Below are 27,960 nucleotides of genomic sequence, written 5' to 3' on the forward strand. Positions count from 1 at the left end.
TCTGCTTTATCTCGTGCTTTTACTGCCGACTATCCTCTTCCCGTCTCTCGCCTCCCCCCCCCCCCCTGCTTAGTCTGTTTGTCTGCTTGCTTGCTTCCTCGTTCTCTAAAAGTCGGTTCTTTATTTATGTCTCTCCATACGTTATCAGCTGATCCCCCCTCCCCCCCAAAAAAAAAAATCCCCTATCCTTGTCCCTCTTTCATTTGCTTCCTTCCTTCTATTTTCATCTTTCTCTCTCTAGCTACTCCATGTTTCGCACTCCCTGTGTTTCCCTTTCTCCCTTTCTCCATCCCTGCTTCCCCTCCCTAATCGTCTTCTGCTTCATGCAACCTTTGATACTGCTGTTATCATCCCCGCCAATCGGTTCGGTCGACTTTCACGAAAACTCATTCATTTCACTCGTACTTTCATTCTGACCCCCCTTCCCTCCCTCCCCCTCCCCCCGGCTCTCAAACCAGCGTTCTCACCCTGACCCATATAGCCGCTCCTCCTACCTACCCCCTACCCCGGCCACCCCACCTATTTAACCTGTATCTTCACTCTGACCTGTACCCCTGACCTGTTCCCTCCCCTCCCTTCCGCCCTCCTTAGAATTCCCTATCCTCCCTCCCATCACTACCCCCCACCCACCCCTTTCCACTCTTTCCCCCCTCTCCCCCTCCCATCACTACCACCCCCCCTCCCATCCCCAACGAGGACACTAAGAGGAACGAGAGACAAAACACCACCACCAACAACAGACACGAAGGCCACGCCCACACCCGTCGTGGGTCATGGGCGTGGGTGGTCGTGCGGGCGGCGGTTGACCTCCCAAAACGGCGACCCACCACCCACGCCATGCTGTCTGGAGGACTACTTTAATCCGGCGCACGAGCGGAACTTTAAAGGAGCCGCCACGCCCCGCTCGTGCGCCCGCTGCCGCCGCCTCCTCCTCCGCTGCCGCTCGCCCTTCGATACAGCAGTCCGCCCACGCATGCACGCCCACGCACCTCGCGCCCACTCTCTTTCTCTCTCTTTCTCTTTCTCTTTCTCTCTGTCTCTCTCTCTTTCTCTTTAGCTTCCCACACAACGATGACGTCATCAGTGGTCATCTGACCTTCACCGTAGTCGCGACCTTAAAACTTTGCTCCTTTCTTTCTCTCTTGAGCGACGACCAAGTGCAACATCACAACAGAACAACAACACCATCATGAAATACCATCAAAATCGTAGTACTTATAATCCCTAAAAAAAAAAAATAAATAATTAAATAGTAAGTAAAACAAAAACATCCTTAAAATTATCTTAAAATTATCACGTCGAGTCCGTTAATCTACCCTTAGAAATGTATACAAATAAATAAATAAAAGACTTACAGTACTTCCTTAAGACTAATTCCTTAAACCCTAAAATCCTTAAAGTCTAGAGCAGCCTCCTCGGAATCCTCGGATCACCCCTCCCCCCCTCCCCCCTCCTCCACAGATGCCCACAGGGGGGGTGTCTGGCGGTGGAGAGGGGGTGGAAGGGGTAGTACGGGACGGGTCTCGGATCAGCTGATCTTTATTTACCTTTTAGGCTCCCGTGGACGGCAAGCGCGAGAAGTGATCTGACAGGTGCGGCGTCAGAAGGGAAGAGGAGGAGAATACTGGAAGAAAAGGGAAGAAAGGTGAGTTAAATAATCTTAACGGTAACGGTTACTTAAATTTATAAAACTTATATAGAGGGATGTGTGTGTGTGTGTGTGTGTGTGTGTGTGTGTGTGTGTGTGTGTGTGTGTGTGTGTGTGTGTGTGTGTGTGTGTGTGTGTGTGTGAGAGAGAAATTCAGTGAGTGAGGGAGAAAGCGAGTGACAGTGTATGTGTTTATATAATAATGCCTAAACGAACGGAAGTAAGTGAGAGCGAATCAAACCAAAAGACAAAAGACAAACAAGAATTCCTCTCAAACACCTTATTACTTCGACTACTATTTCCGTATCAGAGAACTTCCATACCTGAAGCACAAACTAGCATTCATTTTAGGGCTTGCAACCAAGAAATCGCAATTTGCATATTCAACAAACAAGATTCCTCCCTTCCGGTTGCTTCACGAATCGTATCTCGGAAGAACTTCGCGTGGACGAGCAATGATTGAAAAAAAACCTTAATTGAAGCCCATAAAATCAGGCCTTTTTTCTTCCCTTCACTTCCCTGATTTTTTTTTTTTTTTTTTTTACTTTACTTTGAAAATCGCGTTTCATGAATGATTAAGACCCAATCACTAAAAGAAAAAAAAAAGAAGAAGGAAATAATGAGTATAAAGAGGAATTAGGAAAAAGATATCTAATATATATTATATTATATTATATTATATATATATATTATATTATATACATATATATAAATATATATATGTGTGTGTGTGTGTGTGTGTGTGTGTGTGTGTGTGTGTGTGTGTGTGTGTGTGTGTGTGTGTGTGTGTGTGTGTGTGTGTGCGTGTGTATACATATAAACATATATATAGGCTAGACAGACTCCAACACCCAGGCTTATTGTCCGAGATGGAAGGACGGGGAGGAAGGGTGGAAGGGGATAATGAGAAGTTATGGACCCCCTCCTCTCTCTCCCCTTCTGTACCGATACCCCCCCCCCCCTCCCACTTCGCGCTAACCCTATTTAAAGTTTCTCAAAACAACAACAATCATAAACACCAATTAGGGTGACTTCCACACTTAAACCCCCTCCCCCTCCCCCTCCCCCCTCCTTCCATATACTCCTCTTCGCCCTCCCTCCTCCATCTTCCTATATCCCTCCTCTCCTCCTCCTAACCGTCTCCTCTTCCCTCCCCTCCCCTCCCCTCCTCCTCCTAGGCGTCTCCTCCCCTTCCTTATCCTCTCTCCCTCCCTCCCTCCCTCCCTCCCTCCCTCCCTCTTCCTCCTCCTCCTAGACGTCTCCTCCCTTCCTCCCCCTCCACCTCTTTCCCTCCCCCATCTCCATCTCCACCTCCATCTCTTCCCGGCTTATTTGTCTTGTGAGGAGAAAGAGAGAGAGAGAGAGAAAAAAAAAAAAAACTTGTCCCATTCTTGTCTGTGGCGTCTGGTACCACTACCGCGTACGGTGTCTCCCCCCTCCCCCTCCCCCCCTTCTCCCCTTTTCTTCACCGCTGTCACTCGGACTCGGCTCCGTTCTTCATTTTATTCTTCTCATATGACAACCCTCTTTCTCTCTCTCTCTCTCATTCTTCATCTCTTTCTCTCTCTCTTTCTTCATTTCTCTCTCTCTTTTCCTTCATTTCTCTCTCTCTCTCTCTTCCTTCATTTCTTTTTCTCTCTCTTTTCCTTCATTTCTCTCTCTCTTTTCCTTCATTTCTCTCTCTCTTTTCCTTCATTTCTTTCTCTCTCTCTTTCTTCATCTCTCTCTCTCTCTCTCTCTCTCTAATTCTTAATATTTTTCTCTCTTTATCTCCTCCATCCAGTCAACCTATTTCTCGAAAGATACAGATAAACAGCCTAAGAAAGGAGGAGGAGGAGGAGGAGGAGGAGGAGGAGGAGGAGGAGGAGGAGGAGGAGGAGAGGGAGACGGAGGATGAGGATGAGGAGGAGGAAGAAGAAGAGGAGGAGGAAGAAGAGGAAGATGAAGCAACCGCCACTCCAGCGGACAATAGATGCCAACCCAGTGTCACCTCCATCCTAACACCTTATCCTAGCTGTGACCTCTGACATTCTCCTTCCCCTTCCTTTGCCCTTTGACCTTCCGAGGCCTAGTTGGTTGTCCTGTATTATTCACCGAAGGGTATCCCTCTGGACGAAGGGAGGGGGGTAGGCGAAGGGAGGAGAGAGGAAGAAAAGAATACCAGCTCGGCTTACAGGTTACAGGTCAACAGGTTCGTGCGATAGCTTGCGTCATGTCACCGATTTTCTTCCCCCTTTTTTTTCTTTCTTTTAAGTTTTGCAAGTAGAAGTAGAAGTAGAAGAAGAAGAAAGAGAAGAAAAGAAGAAAAAATAAACAAGAATGACTAGACGGAGAAGAAGACAACGAAGATGAAAAAGACGACGAAAAAGAACACCACCGAGTATATGGAGACCAAGAAGAAGAAGAAGAAGAAGAAGATGATAAAGAGGAAGAAAAAGAAGAAGAAGAAGGAAGAGGAGAGTATACGAAGAAGGGTAGTATACAAAGACTAAGAATAACAACAACAACAACAAAAATACTAAAAATAATAACAATAATTTCGAAAGAAAAAGACCACGAGAACAACCCGCCGATGGTCCCGTCCCGACCCGACTACTCCCGGCTGGTGCTCCACCGACCGACCGACCGACTTCCGGGTCTACAAGGACGAGGGGAAATTGGTAATACAGAGAGGGGAAAAAAGAGAAGAGGGGAAAAAAGAGAGGGGAAAAAAGGGAGGGTCTTCACCGTCGAGGCTTGAATGAGAGAGGCTGTCACGCTGCCGCTAATGGGTCTAAGATGAGGAGGTGGGGAGGTGGGGAGGTGGGGAGGTGGGGAGGTAGGGTGGAAAGGTGAGAGGTGAGGATGGAGGGGTGGTGGGTTGGGGAGGTGGAGGGGTGGTGGGTTGGGGAGGTGGGGAGGCAGGAAGGTGAGGATGAAGGAGTGGATGGGGTGGAGAGGCGAGAGGTGGGAAGATAGGGAGATAGGGAGATGGGGAGATGGGGAAATGTGGATATGGGGAGATGGAGAGGTGGGGAGGTAGGGTGGAAAGGTGAGAGGTGAGGATGGAGGGGTGGAAGGGTGGGTGGAGAGGTGAGAGGTGGAAAGGTAGGGAGGTAGGGAGGTAGGGAGGAGGGGAGGAGGGGAGGAGGGGAGGAGGGGAGGAGGAAAGGTGATAGGTGAGGAAAGAAATGGGAAGGAGGAGGGGAGAAGTGGAGGAGTGTAGAGCGGGAAGGGAAGAGAGGGGAATGAGGGCATTGGGAAAAAAGAGGAATAGGAAAGGACAAAGAAGAGATGACCAGGAAGAATAAAAAGAAGAGGGGGGAGGGGAGCTGGCAATGAGGGGAATAGAAAGAAAAAGGAAGACACGAAGAGGAAACAGGAAAAGGACAAGAAAAAGAAAAAGAAAAATAGCAATAACAATAAAAAAATGAACAAAAACAACATCCGCAATAACAAAAACAACAACAACAACAACCGCAATAACAAAAAACAAAATAACAAAAATAACAGCAACCAAATCGCCAAAGAATCCCGTCGGATCGAACGCTGACTTTGTTCACTCGTTCACTCGTTCACTCCGACTCGCGCCCCACGGAACAAGAACAAAGCAAATTCGGGGAAGAAGAGACGGCAGCCAGTCAAGGAAAATAATGATAAGTAAAACTAATAAAACATGTGGTAACAATAGTAATTAGGATAATTAGGATGTTGATATGCTGCTGCTGATAATAATAATGATAATGATTATGATAATAATGACGATGATGATAATATTATCGATAATAACTGTAGTGACGAAAACAAAAACAACAACGATAATAACAAATAACAATAAATAACCATAACAATAAGAACAACAATGATAATAATCATAATAACAATAAAACAAAAGAAATAACAAAAACAACGACAACAACACGATCATACCGAAATCAGACTAAAGACAAAAAAATAAACAAAGAAAGATAAAAAAAAAATCACAAAAGGCATCCTTCCAAATTAACAAATTGCAAGCGAAAGAGAGAGAGAGAGAGAGAGAGAGAGAGAGAGAGAGAGAGAGAGAGAGAGAGAGAGAGAGAGAGAGAGAGAGAGAGAGAGAGAGAGAGAGAGAATGTATATGTATATGTATATGTATATGTATATGTATATGTATATGTATATGTGTATATATATATATATATATATATATATATATATATATATATATATATATATATATATATATATATATATATATGCGACATTATCCACGGAATAATAAGAATAATAGAGCCCTCGACAAGCCACAATCCCGATTCCGAAATCAGTTCAACAATGGCAAGTCGGGCAGAGCATCCCGCCGTGATGGAGGGCTAGGTCGCCATCATCTGTCTCTCTCTCTCTGTCAGTTTATCTCTCTCCCTCTCTGCCTGTCTGTCTGTTCATCTATGTCTGTCTGTCTATTTATGTCTATTCATATCTCTCTCTCTCTCTCTCTCTCTCTCTCTCTCTCTCTTTGTCTGTATCTCTCTCTCTCTCTCTCTCTCCTTATCTGTTCATCTCTCACTCTCTATCTCTCTCTCTTTGTCTGTTCATCTCCCGTCTCTCTCTCTTTGTCTGTTCATCTCCCGTCTCTCTCTCTTTGTCTGTTCATCTCCCGTCTCTCTCTCTTTGTCTGTTCATCTCCCGTCTCTCTCTCTTTGTCTGTTCATCTCCCGTCTCTCTCTCTTTGTCTGTTCATCTCCCGTTTCTCTCTCTTTGTCTGTTCATCTCCCGTTTCTCTCTCTTTGTCTGTTCATCTCCTGTTTCTCTCTCTTTGTCTGTTCATCTCCTGTTTCTATCTCTTTGTCTGTTCATCTCCTGTTTCTCTCTCTTTGTCTGTTCATTTCCCCCCTCTCTCTCTTTGTCTGTATCTCTCTCTCTCTCTCTTTATCTGTTCATCTCTATCACTCTCTATCTCACTCTCTTTGTCTGTTCATCTCCCGTCTCCCGTCTCTGTCTCTCTGTCTCTCTCTCTCTCTCTCTCTGTGTTCATCTCTCCTCTCTCTTTCTTTGCTTATTCATCTCCTTCCCTTTTTGTACTTCTCTCCCTTCTCTCCTTTTCTTCTGCCTTCCCTTCCCTCCCCTCCCGTCCCCCTCGCCACTCTCATCCTTCCCTCTCCACTCTCATCCTTCCCTTTCCTCTCCCCTTTTCTTCCTTCTCCACTCCCCTCCTCCCCCTCCTTCCTCTCCCTCCCCCATCTCTACACCTTTTTGAGATGCTCCCGCGGGGGTCCTTTCAGAAATAGATTTCCGATAACGGCGGGAACATATTTATCAAGGAGCGTGGGTGGGAGGAGGTAAGAGTGGAGAAGGGGGAGGGGAGGAGGAGGAGGAGGAGGAGGAGGAGGAGGAGGAGGAGGAGGAGGGAGAGGAGGAGGGGAGTACGAGTGGAGGAGGAGGAGGAGGAGGAGGAGGGGGAGGAGGAGGAGGAGGAGGGGGAGGAGGGAGAGAAGAGAGGGGTGGGGGAGGAGGAGGGGAGTACGAGTGGAGGAGGAAGAGAAGAAGGGGGAGGGACATGGGGGTAAGGGGAGGAGAGAGAGGGGTGGAACAAGAGGGAGATGAGGGAGAGGAAGAAGAGGGGGAGAAGGAGGAGGACGGGGATGTGGATGACGACCGAACAGGTGTAAGAATAAGAGCAGGTGAATTAGCTGATGACAGAGAACGATGAAGAAAGAGAAGAAAAGAAACCAGAGGACGAGGAGGGAAGACAAAAAAAGAGATGGGACAGAAAAGAGAAGAAAGAAGAAAAGGAGAGAGAAGAGAAGAAAGAAGAAAAGGAGAGAGAAGAGAAGGAAAGAAAGAAGAAAAGGAGAGAGAAGAGAAGGAAAGAAAGAGAAGAGAGATTAAAGAAGAAAAGGATAGAGAAGAGAAGAAAGAAGAAAGGAAAGAGAAAAGAGAAGAAAAAAGAGGAGAAGAAGGAGGAGTCAGCGCTGAAGAAGAGAGAAAACAAGATCCTATCAACGCCACCTCAATCACGTTATTACTGCGCAAGTACCAACTCATGAGAATCATAGCGATGGTGGGGGAGGGGTGGAAGGAGGGAGGGATTGAGGGAGGGGGTGGGGGAGGGAGGGATTGAGGGAGTGGAGTGGGGTGGGGTGGGGAGGGAGGGAGGGACTGAGGGAGTGGGGTGGGGTGGGGAGGGAGGGATTGAGGGAGTAGGGTGGGGTGGGGAGGGAGGGATTGTGGGAGTAGGGTGGGGTGGGGAGGGAGGGATTGAGGGAGTGGGGTGGGGTGGGGAGGGAGGGACTGAGGGAGTGGGGTGGGGGTGGGGGGGAGGGAGGGAGCGGGTGGGAATTGAGTGGAGTGGAGTGGAGTAGGAGAAGGGGTGGTGGTGATGGTGGTGGTGGGTGGGGGTATTATTCCCGTCAAGCGAACCGTCCACTCCTCTACTCACCATCTACTCCACTGATTCTATTCTCTATCCAATCACTTTCATTTTTTACGTCTTTTCAAATCACCCATGGGGCGATAAGGGGGGGGGAGGGAGGGAGGGAGGGAGGAAGGGTGGAGAAGAGGGGGGAAGGAGGAGGAAGGGAGGAATAAGGGATTAGAGGGAAGAGGGAGAAGGGAGGAGAAGGAGAGAGAGGGAGAGGGGAAAAGAAGGGAGAGGGGAGGAGGAGGGGGAGGGCTAGGGGAGAAGAAGAAGGGAAAGGGGAGGAGGGAGAGGGAGAAGGAAAGAGAAAGAGAGAGACAGAAGCTATAGAAACAGCTCTAGAGCAAGAGAAAGTAAAGAGAAATTAAAGAGAAAGCAAGGAGAACACCCCCTCCCCCCCCACCCCAAATCCCCAACAGACACAAGCCCACATCCGGATTACCTCTGTCCGCCCAAGCTTCCCTTCCGCCGGACGCAATCCCACATCAGCAATCACATCATGATCTGATCATCGACCACCGCCGGAATTTCATCCACATGGCATTCCTCAACAAGATGGCCAAGTGGAGTGAAGAGGAACGGAGTGATTGGGACAGACACAGACAGACAAAGACACAGAGATACACACACAAGAGCAGACGCAAACGCACAGAAACAGACACGCAAGAGCAGACATACAGACAGAAACAGACACGCAAGAGCAGACATACAGACAGAATCAGACACACACAAGCAGACACGCAGAATCAGACAGACACAAGTAGACACGCAAAAACAGACACGTGGAAGCAGACAGACACAGACACAGAAATCATTCAAAACAGACTGAACTCAAAAGCCGTGCTCTTAGTATATCACGCATGTACAGTCAAAATAACTCAATGCTATAGGAATTCTTAATATTTTTTTTCGCATGAACTAAGGAACAAAACATAAGTCTGGTAATCCATCAAACGAATAAAACCTTATTTTCTCTTTTTAAATGTATAAGTTCAGCAGTTTGGAATGAGTATCTTTTATCTAATGTCTTATCTTAATGGATAGTTCAGCAGTTTGGAATGAGTATCTTTTTTCTAATGTCTTATCTTAATGGATAGGTGAGCCATTTGTAAAATCTTTTTATCTACATTTCCTGTCACCGCAAGACAGATTTGCAAGTTCGTTTTCCAATTTCCTTTCCGATTCCGACTGATTCTGCAACTTGCAAATTTTTTGACACAATTATCACTATCGTCATTGCTATCATCCTCAGAGAGAGCTGGCGACCGAAAGAAGGAAGAAAGAAAGAAAGAAATAGAGAAAGATGAGGGAGGAATGTTAAAGGTGGACAAGAGATATTTGGAAAAGGATGTTGCAGGAAAAGCGAAAAGGAAATATAATATAAACAAATAAGGATAAAAATAATGACTGACGATAAAAAAGAAGAAGACGGAGAAGAAAAAGAAGAAAAAGAAGATGAAAAAAAACAGATGAAGAAAAAGAAAAACAAAACAAGAACAAGACAGACCCTCCTTCATAACCGCGCTATTTCAGGATCTGGTGGCTGGGAGGGGGAGGGGGAGGGGGAGGGGAAGGAGGAGGGGGAGGGTATCTCTCTCTCTCTCTCTCTCTCCGTCGTCTTAAACCCAGGCGTCCTTTCTCTTAATCAATACTTGTTTGGTGTGAACGTCCTGCATCCTCTGGCGGCTAACACTTGCCACCCCCCCACCCCCTCCTTCTCCTCCTCCTCCTCTTATCCCCCCTCCCTTCCCCCCACCCTCTCAACCTCAGCCGGGCGCCGCTGTGGGACTCCTCCCGATCTTTATCCGTTTAGCTATCTATTGAATTTGTGGATTATGTGCGTCAGTCCCGGTTTCTCTTCTTTGACTGACTGTCTGACTAATTGTTTGTTTGTCATCTCGTTCTCGCTTTCACTGTGATGCCTCCTCTTAGTTTCTTTGGTTTTCCTGTCTGTCTGTCTGTCTGTCTGTCTAGCCTTTTCTTGTTCTCTTTGTTTTCCACTTTCCACTTACTGTCTGTCTTTCTCTCTAATCCTCAGCACTCCTCTCCTCCCACCCTCTTTTTTCTCCCTCTATCTCCTTCCCTCCCTCTCTTACTCCCTCCCTCCCTTCCCCCCTCTACCTTTGTATCTCTATAACCCTCTCTTTCTCCCTCTATCTCCTTCCCTCCCTCTCTTAGTCCCTCTATCTCCCTCCCTCCTTCTTTCTTTCTCCCTCCGTCCCTCCCTCTATCTCTCCCCCTCCCTCCCTCCCTCCACCTCTCTCCCTTCCCCCCCTCCATTTCTCAACCTTCCTTCCCCCCCCCCCCTCCCTCTCTCTCTCTCTCTCTTCCTCCCCCTCTCTCCCTCCCCCCTCTATTTCTCTCCCTCCCTCTACCCTTCCCTCTCTCTCCATCTCTCTATCTCCCTCTCCCTCTCTCTCTCTATCCCTCAACACTCCACGACCCTCGTGAACTCACTACATCATCTTGAGGTCGACCTCGAGTGTTGTCTTAGTTTTTCAGACTTGAATATCCACTTGCTCGGTAATTACATCACTTTAAAAAGAATCCCTTCTTTCTCTCTCTCTCTCTGTCCTTTCCCCTCCTCTTCCTCCATTCGCATATTTACTCCTTTATTTGCTCCTCTGGCAACTTTTTTATTACATCTTTTACTTTCTTTCTTTATTTTATTATTTTTTTTTTGGGGGGGGGGAGGGGGAGACGGTGCGCATTTTTGGAAAGGTGGGTAGGTAGAAGGGGGGTAGAGGGGGAGGGGGAGGGGAGGAGGGTGCTCATTCCCTCGGACGCATCGACACTGGATTATTTCCCCTCCAGCTGCCTGTCCTTTGTGTCTGTCTCTCGTGTCTGTCGGAGTCTTCCTTCCCTCGCGTCCGTCGAATAAACACCTCATGCATCCGAGGCACATCATTGTTGACAGAGAGAGACGAAGACGATTCCGCGTTCCAGTTTCCCCTTCCTACCTCCCTACCTCTCTTCTTTCTCTTCCTTCCTCCCTCCTCTCTTCCCTCCCTTCCTTCCTCCATCCTCTCTTCCCTCCCTTCCTTCCTTCCTCCATCCTCTCTTCCCTCTCTTCTTCTTTCCCTTCCTCCCTCCTCTCTTCCCTCCCTTCCTCCCCCATTCCTCTTCATCCTAATTAACCCTCTCCCTCTTCCTTTTCCCTCTCGCTCTTCCTCACACCTTCTCACACCTCTCTCCCTCTTCCTCTTCCTCCCCCCTTCGAGGTCCTTTTTGTTTGTCGATAAAGTCTCTCTCTCTCTCTCACACTCTCACACTCTCACACTCTCTCACTCTCTCACTCTCTCACTCTCTCACTCTCTCTCTCTCTCTCATACTCTCATTCTCTTCACTCAGCTCTCCTCTTTTTCTTCGCTCTCTCTTTCCCGATCTCATCCTCTTTTTTTTCTCTCTCCTCCTGGGGGTCTCTTTTTTCTCTCTCCTTCTTTACTCTCTCTCTCTTTTTTTTTTTTTTTTCCTCTCCTTCTCTCTCTCATCTCTCTCCTCTCCTTCTGGGTCTGCCCCTCGATTTGGTGTTTGCGGATCGTGTTCACTCAGCGGAGCATCTTCGCGGGAGCATCATCGACGAGGAGAAAAGTGAGAACTTGGAAAGATATATGTATATATATATATATATATATATATATATATATATATATAGATGATATATATTTATATTTAGAGAGAGAGAGAGAGAGAGAGAGAGAGAGAGAGAGAGAGAGAGAGAGAGAGAGAGAGAGAAAGAGAGAGAGAGAAAAAGAGAGAGAGAGAAAAAGAGAGAGAGAAAAAAGAGAGAGAGAAAAAAAAGAGAGAAAAAAAAGAGAGAAAAAGAGAGAGAGAGAAAGAGAGACAGAGAGAGAGAGAGAGAGGTAGGAGAGAAAGAAATGGGGGGAGGGAGAGAGAGACAGATAGGGAGGGAGGGAGGGAGAGAGGAGAGAAGGAGAGAGAGAGGGTGAAAGAGAGAGAGAGGGAGAGGGAGAAAGAGAGGGAGAGACATATAGGGAAGGAGGGAGGGAGGGAGAGGAGAGAAGGAGAGAGAGAGGGTGAGAGAGAGAGGGAGAGACATATAGGGAAGGAGGGAGGGAGGGAGAGGAGAGAACGAGAGAGAGAGAGAGAGAGAGAGAGAGAGAGAGAGAGGGAGGGAGGGAGAGGGGAGGAGGAGAGAGAGGGAGGAGAGAGAGAGAGAGAGAGGGAGAGAGAGAGAGAGAGAGAGAGAGAGAGAGAGAGAGAGAGAGAGAGAGAGAGAGAGAGGGGGGGAAGGAGGGAGAGACAGATAAGTAGATAGTGAGAAACGAAGAAGCAAATAAATAAAACAGGCAGCGATCAAAACAAAGAAAAGGACAAGGCGCGCGTGCGTGAGAGCGCCCACATGTCCGGTGTCCGCCCCTCTCACACGTGATATAAAATGTACTTTAGTCTACCTTTGACCACAACCAAAAACATCTTTTCATCTTATAAATCTTTATAGAAAAAAAAATATCGTGTGCGTTTTTGTTTCATTACTTAGCGATTTCTTATACACCATTATCTACCATGTCCTCCCCCAAATATATATACACAGAACGGTTTTCCATTTTCTTTCTCCGTCATTTAGTAGCTCAAAAAATAATTAATCCCTTATCCTTCACAAAAATTATCCTAAATGTTTTTTATTTTCTTAAAGACTTCAAAAAAATACATATATTTCCTTCCATGTTCCTCGAGGAATGAATGCGTCCATCTCAGGCCGTAGCGTCTCGGAGTTCAGATGTTTTGTGTGTGTGGCGATGGATGTGATTCCAGTCCCTCTCCGGTTTGTTTGTGTTTGTGTGTGTCTGTCAGTGTGTGTGTGTGTTTGTGTGTGTGTCAGTGTGAGTGTGTGTGTGAGTGTGTGTGTGTATGTGTGTCAGTGTCTGTGCGTGTGTGTCTGTGCGTGTGTGTTTGTGTTTGTGTGTGTGTCAGTGTCTGTGCGTGTGTGTCTGTGCGTGTGTGTCTGTGCGTGTGTGTCTGTGCGTGTGTGTCAGTGTGACAGTGTGTCAGTGTGTGTGTGTCAGTGTGTCAGCGTGTTTGTCAGTAAATGTGTGTCAGCGTATGTGTCAGTACGTGTCAGCGTGTTCGTCAACCTGTACGCGCGTGCGTGTGTACCCATCTTTGTGTCTGTGTGTGTGTTTCGGCGCGCATCCACCCCGGCGTTATTTATATGATTAACAGGGCCTAGTAGCTAATATTAGACCGGCCAGACCGTGTGTCGCTCAGCATTTCGGGCCGACGCGGACGGGGCCAGACTCGGTCTAGCAGCGTGTCTGAATGGGCTGGGGGGATGGGGGGAAGGGTGGGGTGGGATGGGAGGGGAGGGGACGGCTGTCTGGTGGCAGCGGTTGGAGGAGGGAGAGGGAGGAGGGAGAGAGGGAGGAGGGGGAGGAAGGGAGGGAGGGGGAGGAGGGAGGAGGGAGGAGAGAGAGGGGGAGGAGGGAGGAGGAGGGAGGAGGAAGGAAAGAGGAGGGAGGAAGGGAGGGAGGGGGAGGAGGGAGGAGGGGGAGGAAGGGAGGGAGGGGGAGGAGGGAGGAAGGGATGAAGGAAGGGAGGGAGGAGGGGGAGGAAGGAGAGAGGAGGAGGAAGGGAGAGAGGAGGGAGGAGGAGGAAGGGAGGGAGGAGGAAAATGGAGAGGGGGGATGGGGGAAGAAGGAGGGAAGGAACAGGAGGACGAAAAGGAAAAGGAGGAGTAAAAGGGAGAAGGGGAGGAAAAGGAAGGAGGGGAGGAAGGCAAATGAGCAAGGAGAAGAAGAGGAGGAGGGCAGTGGAAGAAGAGCAGGAGGAAGGAAAAATAATAAACGTAGGAAGAGCACGAGTAGGAATAAAGAGAGCAGAAAGAGGAGGAGGAGGAGGATAAAGAACAGGAAGAGAAGTAGAAGGAGAATAAATAGGAGGAGCAAGAGGGGGAGGAAAGAGAGCAATGAGAGGAGGGGGGGGGGGGCGAGAGAAAGAAAAGTAGGAGGAAGAGGAAGAGGAGGAGGAGAAGTAGGAGGAGGAGTAAGAGTAGGAGGAGGAGGAGAAGAAGTAGGAGGAGGAGTAGGAGGAGGAGTAGGAGTAGGAGGAGGAGAAGGAGGAGAAGCACTAGGAGGAGGAGGAGGAGAAGTAGGAGGAGGAGGAGGAGAAGTAGGAGGAGAAGTAGAAGAAGTAGGAGGAGAAGCAGGAGGAGGAGAAGGAGGAGGAGGAGGAGGAGGAGGAGGAGAAGTAGGGGGAGAAGTAGGAGGAGAAGCAGGAGGAGGAGAAGGAGGAGGAGGAGGAGGAGGAGGAGAAGTAGGGGGAGGAGGAGGAGAAGTAGGAGGAGAAGTAGAAGAAGTAGGAGGAGAAGTAGGAGGAGAAGCAGGAGGAGGAGGAGGAGGAGGAGGAGGAGGAGGAGGAGGAGAAGTAGGAGGAGAAGTAGAAGAAGTAGGAGGAGAAGCAGGAGGAGGAGAAGGAGGAGGAGGAGGAGGAGGAGTAGGAGGAGGAGAAGTAGGGGGAGGAGGAGGAGAAGTAGGAGGAGAAGTAGAAGAAGTAGGAGGAGAAGTAGAAGAAGTAGGAGGAGAAGCAGGAGGAGGAGAAGGAGGAGGAGGAGGAGGAGGAGGAGGAGGAGAAGTAGGGGGAGGAGGAGGAGAAGTAGGAGGAGAAGCAGGAGGAGGAGAAGGAGGAGGAGAAGTAGGAGGAGGAGGAGGAGGAGGAGGAGAAGCAGGAGGAGTAGGAGGAAGAGGAGGAGGAGGAAGAAGAGGAGGAGGAGGAGGAGTAGGAGAAGCAGGAGGAGTAGGAGAAGTAGGAAGAGGAGGAGGAAGAGGAGGAAGAGGAGGAGGAGGAGGAGAAGCAGTAGGAGAAGTAGGAGTAGGAGTAGGAGTAGGAGTAGGAGTAGGAGTAGGAGAAGTAGGAGGAGGAGGAAGAGGAGGAGGAGGAGGTGGAGGATCGTGTAATCAATACCGGGCGGCACAGGCGGTGCAGACCAGCATCCTGATGACACGACGCCCCTTTCGCCCCCTTCCCCCTTCCAGCTACCCGCGCCCGCACGCCCACAGCAAACCTTCCCAAAAGACAGAGCATGTCCTCCGTTTCCAAGGGTCATCTCCTATCATTTCTTCTTCTTCTTCTTCTGCTTCTGTTTCATACGCCCGTCAGCCCACGAGGAGATCCGAGACCACGCCCATAGTTTCCCCCTTTGTCGCAGTAACGGCACTCTTTACGCCACGCCCATGCATTCGTCCGAGAGTCCAGGTCGTCACTATAAAGTCACCCTCCCTTTCACAACACCCTTGACGCCATGGCACACACAACATGCTCTTCTAATACGGGTACATCACGCATGTAACGTTCAGCACACATCACAGTGCATTCGGGAAAGTACTATCCTTTTTTTCATTTGAATCTATCATTATTATTGTTTTTTATTATCATCCTTATTATCATTAATCACCATTACTATTATTACGATCATCATTTTTTACTATTATTGGATTATCATTTATTATCATCATCACAATCATTAAGCTGCAGTTGCGTCATAAAACTCACCACTACGGTGCCCCACGGACGGCATTCACCACTGGAACTCTTCATCACAAACACCAATCACCACATCGCCAATCACAATCCAGAATCACCTCGCCCACGGTACATCATCATCACTACCACCACCACGCCAGACTCTAAACCAAACAACCACGTTTTCACAACCACTGCGAACGGCCGGACTTTCCGACGTCTTGCGGGTAACATTTTCGCAACGCCCTTAAGAGGTAAAAAATGAAAAGAGGGAAAAGAAGAAAGAAAGAAAAAAAATGTAAAAAGACACGTGACGTTTTTTGACGTTACTCCATTCATCACTAGGGCCTCGCCAGTGCCAGACCCCCACAGCCATAGAGCCACGGGATCTCCCCCTCTCCCTCCATCCTCCTTTCTTCTTTTCCTCCCATCCCTTCTTCCCTTTCTTCTAATCCTCCTTTTCTTCGTTCCTCTCTCCTTACCTTCTTAGTCCTTCTCTCCTTCTCTTCTTCCTCCCTCTTTCCTTCTCATCCTCCCTTCCTCCTTACCCGAGCCCCTTCATGTCGGATATACCCAGTTCTGCTTATTTACATCCACATCCACATCCACAGTAACATCATCAACACACACACACACACACACACACACACACACACACACACACATACACACACACACAGAGAGAGAGAGAGAGAGAGAGAGAGAGAGAGAGAGAGAGAGAGAGAGAGAGAGAGAGAGAGAGAGAGAGAGAGAGAGAGAAGAGAGAGTACGAGAGAGAGAGAGAGAGAGAGGAAAAAGAGCGAGAAGAGTGAGAGAGAGAAGAGATAGAAGGAGAGAAGAGAGAAGAGAGAGGAGAGAAGAGAAAGAGAGAGAGAGAGAGAGAGAGAGAGAGAGAGAGAGAGAGAGAGAGAGAGAGAGAGAGAGAGAGAGAGAGAGAGAGAGACGAAACCAGAAAGCCAAAACAAAGCCTATCCCATACAGACAACAGACCACCCAACTATTTGATTGGCTAAATTTACCTTTTATCGGAAAACCACACGTTCGCTAACAAGGACTTTTAATACGCCTTTTAATAAGAGTCTATCGTTCGTTCTATCAAAGTGACTCCCTCTTTTCCTCAATTCAATTTAATAAGTTCACTTACAAGGAAAATAAGACACTTATATACCAACCGACAGACATGCGGCAATGACACAGACAACAAAACTGATATGCAAATATACAGATAAGTAGACAGACAGAGACACAGACATCCAATCTGACAGACAGACAGGGAAATTAGCGATCGAGCTGACAGACAGACAAGACAGTCAGTCATAGTCTACACTCAAGACAGACAGGGAGATAAACAGACACACACACACACATACAGACGGAGATATGTAGATAGGTAGCCAATTTGATACACAGACATAGCAACGAGCAAATAGACAGACAAACACAGAGACAATCAGATACACAGACAGAGAGGGAAATAAACAGACAAGCAGAGACACAAAGATAATAAGCTAATCAACCAGACATAACCAGACATAGGGCTGACGACCAGGCAGACGTAAACAAAACAATAATAATAAAATCATATCGTAATCAAAGAGTTCGTACCCCCCCTCCCCCTCCTTCCCCCTCAATCCTGCAACTCAAATTACGAAGCCGAAGTCTTAGCCGAGGATTAATCAACCTTGCAATCGAAGTCATTACAGCGGATTCGAAGAAAGAGAAGGTTAATGCGGGCTTCATATTGTAAAATAGCATCGGTGTGCAGCGGCAGAACAAGATTGTTGCAAATGAGTTGTGAGCTGAGCTTAAAAATACAACAACAACAACAACAACAAAAGTAACAGGCCAACATGGCGCCGTCGTCATAGGAATATTTTTGTTGCTTTTGTCCAGTTCGCTTAATAATCAGGATAATTTTATTTAATGGTCTGAGAATAAATGATGACGGTGATGAGCATGCGTAGAAGACCACATACCCAAACAAAAGTAAAATTAGAAAATAAATAAAAGAAGAATATACATAAGTAAATATGCAAACACGCAAGCACACACATACACACACACACACAGTCGCAAACGCCAACACAAGCACTCGAATCCCCCCCTCCCCCCTCATCTCCTCCTACCTACACACCTAAACCCACGCAAGAACTTGAGTACGACTCGACGATGGAGGAAGGGAGTCGTTTGTTCGAGTCGTACTCCAGAAGAAAAAAAAAAAACATACACAGCCCACGTGCTCCACTACTCCACATTGCAGGCAGCTCCTCCACCACTGCCGCAGGCCAAAGAGGTGGAGGTGGGGTGGGTAGTGAGGTGGGTAGTGGGGTGGGTAGTGGGGTGGGTAGTGGGGTGGGTAGTGGGGTGGGTGGGTGGGTGGGGGGCAGGGAGGTGTGATCGATCTACAGGCGTATAGAGTGGTAAGTGGGGTGGGGTGCGGTGGGGTGGGGGAGGCAATAGGAGTGTCGGGACAGGGTGGAGGGGGTAGGGAATAGGAGTGTGGGGACAGGGTGGGGGAGGGAGGGAGGGGAGTAAGGAAAGGGGTGACGCACACGCACATACTAAGTGTACATACACGTGCACGTCCTGTACACCGCCGCTGGCCAAACAGTCGCCACTGGCACTGGCACTACCACCACCGCCGCCGCCGCCGCCGCCAGCAGCAGCAGCAGAGGCGGCAACAGCAGCGGTCACACCACCTTTAATCCGAACCTTCGTGTAAGCTACGCCCTGCCGTCGCTACCGCCGCCATCGCCGCCGCCACCGCCACTGCCGCCGCTGTTACCGAACCCGCGGCTGGAGCGTTCTCAGAACATGTTGCAACACCTCACCTTCGATAACAACATACCACATACGGGAGGGAGATTCCATATACGCGAGGAGCTTCTACTCCTCACCCCCCGCCCCACCCCTACCCTCCCCCACGCCCGTCTCAACATTCCTATCCCTTCCCTCACATCTGGAATCCTGTCAATCAAGCATCAATTGCATCCATCCATCCATCCACCCCCCCTACCCCCACCCCCACCCCCAACTGCACCAACCCCTCCCCCTCCCCCTCTGTCCACCCAATCCAACATGGTAGAAAGAAACCTTATGGGTTGTGATATGACGCAATCGCCCCCTGTCCTTGGTCGCGAGTACAGTCGGCTTTTCGATAGCGTTACGTTATAATATATATATATATATTTTTTTTATTTAATGAAAAAAATAATAAATAAATAATAATCTCTCTTCGAATCAAATGGTTTCTTCTTTTCATGGTTTCGCAGGACGTATTTCTGTCTGGTTTCGTAAAGTCATGGGACTCTTGCATCGGCGAGAGCGAGCGGGAGGGACGGACACAAAGAGAGAAAGAGAGAAAGAGAGAAAGAGAGAGAGAGAGAGAGAGAGAGAGAGAGAGAGAGAGAGAGAGAGAGAGAGAGAGGAGAGAGAGAGAAGAAAGACAAAGGCAAACAGAAAGAAGGAAGAAAGTTTCATCATCTCCATGTTATTCATGGTTATTCACTGGCATCAACTATCTATTCCGTTTCATACAAGCAAACCAAACACGAATAAGTCGCAGCAAAACACACACAAACACACAAACACACACACACACACACACACACACACACACACACACACACGAGGCCGCCCGCACCAACCTAAGTGTTGGTCAATAAGAACAATCGATATGGTTCGGTGTAACCTTTTCCTAGGGCTAAATGTAGGTCAGTTTAAAAAAAGAACTCCCAACCCATTTATCCCCTTTACAGTTTAATAATCCACACAAACAACTTTATCTATACAGAAAGAAAAGACGCAAATATACCACAAACAGTGCATGCATGTACACTTAAGGGAAGACACGAGGCACCACAGGGTCGTGTCGGCGAATAAAGTCTACGTTCACGGCTACCCACATTCTATTTACACAAGACACCGAACTGTACCCGCTAAAGTTCACATACTTGTTTCTAAAAATAGCACTACAGTGTTTGGGAGCGTTTTAAGAATGCGCTTGTGTGTGCCTAACGTCACATACATATTGAAACGGTTTTTAACCACGAAAAAGTCATAGAATTCACGTTTAGGCTTAAAAATGTCAGCCAACACTTCCTACAAAAAATAATACTGGTTTCCACATTCCAATTCATTGTTGTCAATCTTTTCTCCTCCGTCTTTCTGTCTGTATCCGACGCAAGGCATTAGTCAGAACTGTCTGCATATCGATGTCTGGAAGTTCACGCTCTCTCACCCGAAAAAAAGTTAAGAATTGTTCACCCCGGGTGTCACACGGGACTTGGGGAAAAAAAAAAAAAAAAAAGTCTCTGTGGATTGAATTTCACTCTTGCACTCGGGTGTCCGATTCTTTCATTTTTCCCTTCCTTATTCTTCCATCTTCCATCTTCCATTCCTCCTTATCTCCCCCCTCCCGGTCAACTTTTTATTTTCTCGACACTTTTTTTTCCTTCTATCATATCCTTTCACAGCCATTACGCTCCTTTTATGACGGGCAGGATCGCTGAATTTCTTATTGGTTCCTATTCTTTCGGCTTCCTTGCCATTCTCTCGTCAATATCCCATTCCTCTCGATTTTGCTTGATTTCCTTCCTTTTCTAAATTACTCCTCTTATTTCGTTTCCTTCGTTGTTTTTGTCTTTATTTTTTCATCTCCTTCCTTTCAATCCGGGTCTTTCTACTTGTCAACTCCCCTTTCTCCTCCTGCTCCTCCTCATTTTATCCATTTCCTCCTTCCGTTTGCTTCCTTTAATTCCTCCCTTCCTTCTTTCACATTCCTCTTCCTTCCCTGTGCTTCCTTCATCCTTCCTATCTGCTCTTCAATTCGCCCCTTCTATCCTTACTTTCCTTCCTTCCTTCCTTCAAATCCTACTCCTTCTCCTTCTCTTCCTCGTCCTCCTCCTCCTCCTCCTCTAGACCTCCATTTCTCTTCCTCCAATCCCATTCTTCCTCCTTTCTACCAGACTCCTTACGAGTCCCCGCTCTCCTCCACTTCGTCAAGCCTTTTTACATCAATCAAAGTCCTCCCCACCAACGCCCCCCCCCCTACCCCCACCCCCCTTCTCTTGACGATGTCGACGCCGCGTTCAATCTTTCTCTCAGCCCCCACCCCCCTATCCCCTCCGTATACCCACCCCCACCCCCACCCCCATCCTTTCTTTTGTCCCCCACCATTCCTAGGTTGAATATTCGTTCTACATCCTTTGTATAATCTCTTTCTTTCCTTAATTTGAACATTCACTCGTCCACCTTCGTCAGTTTTCTGTCTTTCTCCTTCCCTCTCTCCCTCTCTGCATCATTCTTCTTTTCCCTTTCTCCCTCCTCCCTCCTCCCTCCCCTTCCCTCCCCCACACCCCCTCACCATCATTTCTCTCCTTCTGTCTTCTCCCTTGCCTTCCTCCCTAGCCCCCCTTCCCCTCCTCCTATCCTACCCCTATCCCATCCCCCTTCCCTTCCCCCTTTCCCCTCCCCCTTCCCTTCCCCCAATCCCCCCCCTCCCCCCCACCTTCCAAGTACACAAGCGCTGATTACGATCCCCCCGGAACAGTCCCGTGGCCAACCGCCTCGAAAATAGTCCCCGAGCTGTTTGGTGTTGCCGGTGGTTAGTTCCGCTTGTTTGCACTGCAACATTTGCAACGGCAAATTCATTCTGGCTCTAGAACGTCATGCACGGCTAGGTGTTCATTTTGTATGCCTCACACAGTCTCAAAAAATGAACAAACTTCCTCGGCATAAAAAAAAAACTCAAACAGAACGTGCATGACGCGAACAAAATAACCACCATCACAAACACAACACACAATAAAAAATAAAAATACTAAAAAAAATAATAATATCAAAATAAAGAAATGTTTACATAAACCATAAACAAGCAAGAGTTATTCGCAGACGCACAATCGCCGGAGCCAATCACGCAGACGACTATAAAACTGAGCAATAAGATCAATCAACCGCTTCCATGCACCCCCATTCGCTCTCTGCTCCCCCTCCCCCTTCCCTGGATACGCACATGCACGTACATACATACATACATACATACATACATACATGCATACACACGCGCACGTAAATCTCCCAAGGTAAACGAAATACGTATCCAACTAACCACGGACAAAACCGACAGGCAAACATTGTATATGTTACATATTTTTTTTCTGAGAGAGAGAGAGAGAGAGAGAGAGAGAGAGAGAGAGAGAGAGAGAGAGAGAGAGAGAGAGAGAGAGAGAGAGAGAGAGAGAGAGAGAGAGAGAGAGAGAGAGAGAGAGAGAGAGAGAGAGAGAGAGAGAGAAAGTTAAAGAGAGAGAGAGGGAAGAGAGAGAGAGAGAGAGAGAGAGAGAGAGAGAGAGAGAGAGAGAGAGAGAGAGAGAGAGAGAGAGAGAGAGAGAGAGAGAGAGAGAGAAAGAAAGAGAGAGAAGTATCATCATGTATCCTTAACATATGTTAAAGTGTATGTCTGTCTGTCTCTTTGCGTGTCTGTTACATCAACCTATCCCGACCTCTTCCCAGAGACTGTGCGTGCACTGCATATGTTATCGACGTTATTTTTTCCACCACAAATGTTGTTCGACCTAGAAAGGATGAACCTCCTTTTTTATTAACATTTATATCGATGCCGACCTCAGAGATTGCATGCACACGTGGCATAACTCCCCCCGAGGGCATGGAACACACGCCGGGGAAAATGACACCCGTGGATATCTTGCAGACGGATTGGGAATCGCATACACGGCATCCTAGACACGGCGTCCGAAACACGGCGTTCGAGACAAACGATTCGAGACGCTGCGACGGCGAATCACGTGACTTTGTGACGCCAAAAAAATCATCTGTTTGCCGATCACTTACTCCTATACCCGTTTTTATTTCGTGTTTATTTTTTTCGGTATTATGGTCTTTTCTCCCCGTGCGATTTTCTCCTTCCGTGGTGTTACCTATATCGTGACGTGGTTGCTGATGAGAGGAAGGAAAGCCTTGGTCGGATGGTCTTATCGTAGGGTTTGCACTTCTCCACTTAACTCCCTCTTCCTCTTCCTCTTCCTCTCTCTACATCTCTCTGCCCATGTTTTCTAGTTTCTCTCTCATTCTTATTCTTATTCTCATTCTCTCTCTCTCTCTCTCTCTCTCTCTCCAATACACACGAGATGGCCCTCCACCAGATAGTAAACATAAATAAAATATGCAGGAGTGGGGGTTGGAGGTCACAGACCCCCCCCCCCTCCCATCCCACCCACTTCTTTGTACATTCACACCCGAATGCCTTCAAGTCTTTCGACCTTGCCTTGTTTGTTTGTTTTTCTTCCTTTCTTTTTATTTCCTTACACATATTGTGCTTCGATTTTTTTCTCGTTCTTTGAGTATGAAAAGAACGTAAAAAAACAACATTATTAGTGATAATAACGTTTATCTAAACGGCCATAATGATGATGATAGAAGAAAAAATAATGATAATAATAATGATAATATAATAAAAATGACAACAGCCATACTAGAAATGATAAACAAGACATTAAAAGGAAAAGCTAAAAGAAAAAGAATTCAGCAACAATAACAGAACAGACGAAAGGATTAACGAGGATGAAACACCTCAAATCAATATAAACAGACGCAACACACAGCCCTACTGAAGCCACCTCGAGACAAAACTCGCCCCGTCTCCCTCCTCCTCTCTTCCTTTCTCTTCTTGTTTTTCTCTTTCTCTTTATATTTCTTTCTTTCCTTCTTTCTTTCTTTCTCTCCATTATTTCTTCTTCTTCTTCTTCTTCTTCTCTATATCTGCCTTTCATTGTGTTTCTCTTTTTCTTTCTCCCTCTACCTCTCTCAATCATTCTTTCTCTCTATCCATTCTTCTTCTTCATCTCTAAATCTGTCTTCCGTTGTTTCCAAAGAGAAAAGAAAAAAAAGAAAGAAAGAAAAAACAAAACATCGACCCAAACCCACCAAAGAAACAAGAAACGACAAAAAGATACAAAGCGACAAGAGAGAGAGAAAAAAATACTGCATAAAAAAAGTCATTATAATACTTCCTTGCATGAGAACTGGCCATCGACGCAAGGCAGACGGACAGACAAGGGCAATTATTACGAAATCAGCATAGAAGGGAGGGAGGAGGAAAGAGGTGGGGATAAGGGAGGGTGGAGGGAAGAGGTGAGGGAAGGGAGGGAGGAGGGAAGAAGTGAGGGAGGGAGAAGGGAGGGAGGAGGGAAGAGGTGAGGGAGGGAGGGAGGAGGGAAGAGGGGAAGGGAGGGAGGGAGGAGGGAAGAGGGGAAGGGAGGGAGGGAGGAGGGAAGAGGAGAGGGAGGGAGGGAGGAGGGAAGAGGTGAGGGAGGGAGGGAGGAGGGAAGAGGTGAGGGAGGGAGGGAGGAGGGAAGAGGTGAGGGAGGGAGGAGAGGAGGAAGAGGGGGGGGGGGGAGGAGAGGAGGAAGAGGGGAGGGAGGGAGGAGAGGAGGAAGAGGTGAGGGAGGGAGGAGAGGAGGAAGAGGTGAGGGAGGGAGGAGAGGAGGAAGAGGTGAGGGAGGGAGGAGGGAAGAAGTGAGTGAATGAGAAGGGAGGGTGGAGGGAAGAGGTGATTGAGAGAGGGAGAGAGGGCGAGAAGAGGAAGAGGAAGGAGGGAAGAAGGGGGGGAGAGACAATGCAACGTAAAATGAATGTGAAGGAAGTAAAACAACAAATTAGATGAAAGAAGTGAGGATGACAGAGACAGACAGACAAACTGGGGATAAAAAAAATGAAAATAGTATTCAAAACATTAGCATTCAATAATAATAATAATAATAATAATAATAATAATAATAACAATAATAGTAATAAATAAGAAAATAGTCACAGAAAAAAATCCACCCTACCACGAATATCCCACATCCACATCCACACCCACCCGATCAATCCACAAGCAATCCACACCTACGGAAGCAAACGTAACCGAGACTTCCGCCCCCCCCCCACCCCCCGGCCAAAACACGTGCAGGTGTGGACTTACGCAGATGTGAAGGCAGGTGGACTGAGCCGACGCAGGTGTCATTAAGCGGAGGAATCTCGACCATGTTGACTGCGGCGGTTAGAGGTAAACTGTTATTTTGTGATGCGCATGACTTGATGGAGTGTTCTGTGATGAGTTTAAATTAAGGAGCGTGTTGCGGTGTTGCGCATGACGGCGGCGACTTGGTTGACCCTTCTTCTGTGATGAGTTTGAGGGAGTGTGTTGCGCATGGCGATTATGGTGGAGTGTTCTGTGATGAGTTTCATTAAAGGAGTGTGTTCTGCATGACGGCTATGAATGAATGAATGAATTAATTAATGTTCTGTTGTGATGAGTATGATACGTTTGAATACAGGTTCTGTGAGGCGTGTTGTGATGAATCTCATGAGTGTGATTTATATGCTCTGTGGTGAGTATAAGGAGTGCGATTCAGTGTTCTTCTGCGATGAGTATGTGTTCAAATATATATGTGTAAATGTTCTCCTTTGATGAAAATGATGAGTGTGATTCTGCGTTCTGTGGTGATTAAAGGAGGTGCATAAGGAGTAAAAAAAAAAAAAAAGAGAAAAAAAAGGCGTGCGAGTCAGTGCTCTTCCAAAACTAGAACGACTATCCGCCTACGTTCTTGCCTGAAAAAGTGCGACTAAATTCCCGTGATCAATCTTAAAAAAAAAAAATAAATAAATAAATAAATATATATATAAACAAATAAATAAAATCCCCAAGCTCGTAAACCTTATTCAACCCGACGTCATAGTAAGCGTCCCAAAACTTCGATCAAAAACGAAACTCGACTTAGAAAAAAAGAAAAAAAGGGAAAAAATAGAGATTCAACAAGTGACACATAAGGAGCCTCCCTCCCATTAAGTAAACAACACTATGGGTCGAATAAAGGGGGAGGGAGGGAAGGGTAGGAGAGAAGACATGGATAAGAGATGGGAACGGAGGAGAGAGGAGAGAAGGGGAGGAGAACGGGAGGAGAAGGGGAGGAGAGAGGAGAATGGGAAGGAGAGCGGGGGAGGGGGGGAGAGGAAGGAGGAGGAGAGGATACAGGGAAGAGATGGAAATAAAAAATCAACAAAAGAAATGAAAAGAGAAAAAAATAATAAATTACCGAAGAAATGACAGTAAGAATTACCTAATAAAAAAAAGGAAAAAGCCAACAGAAAATAAAAGAAAAACGAAAACGTAAAACAGAATAACAATGCTAACATCAATAATTCCTCAAGAAAGACGCAAAAAAAAAAGAAAAGAAAAAAAAAAGTACGCTCGTGAAGCCAGGTACGTCAAGAGCTTGGGTGGGGGGAGAGGAGAAAGGGGGGAGGGAGGGGAGGGGGGAGGAGGGGGCGGCACATCACAGCTGACTCCGCTCTTGCAATATTAACGGAGCGGTCGCTAATCTACACCACTTGCCTGCCAAGTCTTCACGCTTCCTATAACGCGGAGTGCCTGCCTGAGTCAATACACAGGGAGGGGGGGGGAGGAGGAGGAGAGGGGGAGAGGAGGAGAGGGGGATGAAAAGGAGGAGGAGGAGGAGGAGCAGGAGGAAACGAGGGAGAGGAAGGAGAGGAAGAAAGGAGGGAGAGAAAGGAGGAGGAAGAAAGGAGGGAGAGGGAGGAGGGGGAAGAAAGGAGAGAGAGGAAGGAGGGGGAAGAAAGGAGAGAGAGGAAGAAGAGGAGCAGGAGGAGAGGAGGGAGGAGAAGGAAGAAGAAAAGGAAGAGAAGGAAAGGAGGCTGAGAAAATTAGAAAACGAAAAAGAAAGAAAAAGCAATTCAAATACAAAAAAAAACAAAGAAAAAAAATAGAAGATAAAAAAAAAAAATCGCAATTACCGAACCGATAATCATAACGACACTCATTACGGGCGCGCGCGCGCGTGTCGCCCCTACATTCGTCACACACTAATCCGCCCCGTGTCATTCTCGTTCCGCTCGACCGCGCATGACAGTTACGTAATCGACACACCAATCTCTCCGGTGTCATTGTGTCAAGCGGGATAATCTGTCACCAATCACTATCACTTCGTCATATCAATAACTCTCCATTGTTATTTGTTCTGAACGCGATTCATTATCAAATCGTCAACAAAATACATCTAGAAGTTTTCGTACGTTTTCGTTCACTTTTCATATGATTTCAATTAAAATATAATGATAAATATTAAAATATATGATGTGGTAATTGATATGCAGATGGTATTACACAATAAAATAAAAATCATATTATTACAAATAAAAAAATATAAACGACATATGATTAAATGAAACTAAAATGATAATAATGTAATATGTTATAATATGATATGATATAACCAAATTAAAATAATTATAATTGAGCAAATGAACACAAAAAAACGTGATATGATTCGAGGAAATGAAAAGAAAGTAAGAATAATAAATACCCTTTTACCGTCATCCCCTTCCCCTCGCTAAGCCTAACCACAAGAAGGAAAAACAAGTCATGCACAACTCCCGCATGACCCGTGACTCCATCCACGCGAGCACAAGGCCAAGCTGCGTACCCGACATGCCGCCAAACACTCTCCTGAATAAACAACAACAACAACAACAACGACAACAACAGAAAAAAAAGGGCTAATCCAATTTTCCTTCGACGCGACGAGGAGGAACGAGGGGTTAGCAGGACGACCGCCCCCCTGGAAGCCAGCCAGCAGTGTAGCAGAAGCAGTAGCAGTAGCCGTAGAGAGAGCTTGAGAAGGGTCAAGATTTCCCAGACTGTCGAAACTAGACCTATATCCCCCCCCCTCCCTTCCCCTCCTATCCCTCTCACTCTCCCTCTCCCTTCCTCTCCCCTCCACTCCCATCCCATCTCTCTCTATCCCCCTCACTCTCCCTCTCCCTTCCTCTTCCCTTCCCCCCTCCCACCCCACACTGCGCATGGCCGGTCTACATGCGGAGGAAAACGTAATCTCTTAGATGGCACTAATCAGCGATAAATATTAGAGCCACGACGTCGACCCGAGAGCTTGTACAGAATTACAGCCTTGCATGGACTCGGGCTAATCACAGACCCCTTTAGCCCCTCCACTCACTCCCTCTCTCCCTCCCTCTCTATCTCTCTCGCTCCCTCGCTCCCTCTCTCTCTCTCTCTCTCTCGCTCCCTCCCTCGCTCCCTCTCTCTCGCTCCCTCGCTCCATCGCTCCCTCCCTCCCACCCTCCCTCCCTCTCTCTCTCTCTCTCTTTCTCTCGCTCCCTCCTTCCCTCCCGCTCTCTCTCTCGCTCCCTCCCTCCCTACCTCCCTCCCTCTGTCTCTCTCCCTCTCCTCTCTTCCCCCTCCCCCCTCTCTCTCTCGCTCCCTCTCTCCCCCCCTCTCTCCCTCCCTCCCTCTTCCCTCTCCTCTCTCCCTTCCTCCACTCTCTTCTTAATTCTTCTACATTTATCCCCACCCGCACTTACAAGCTAGCCGTTGGTCGCCTGCCGTTGCAAGTGGTCATTGCGGGGCTTCTTGCATGCT

At 47.4% G+C, this 27,960-nt stretch overlaps 1 protein-coding gene across 3 annotated transcripts in view; it reads right to left on the bottom strand.

Moving 5' to 3' along the window:
* Positions 1–27,960, bottom strand: part of LOC122245021 (synaptosomal-associated protein 25) — a 103,655-nt gene that overhangs the window by 43,579 nt on the left and 32,116 nt on the right. For 2 of the 3 annotated variants that reach the window (XM_086532102.1, XM_086532101.1), the window contains exon 2: positions 1,548–1,624. The exons of the other annotated variant lie outside the window; for it this stretch is intronic. The gene's annotated coding sequence lies outside the window, so the exon portion shown is untranslated. The remainder of the gene's footprint in view (positions 1–1,547; positions 1,625–27,960) is intronic. 3 annotated transcript variants of the gene reach the window in all.

This window comes from Penaeus japonicus, unplaced genomic scaffold (assembly GCF_977035675.1).
Source record: "Penaeus japonicus unplaced genomic scaffold, GWHDUDI00000001_assembly GWHDUDI00000037, whole genome shotgun sequence".
Taxonomy (NCBI): Eukaryota; Metazoa; Arthropoda; class Malacostraca; order Decapoda; family Penaeidae; genus Penaeus; species Penaeus japonicus.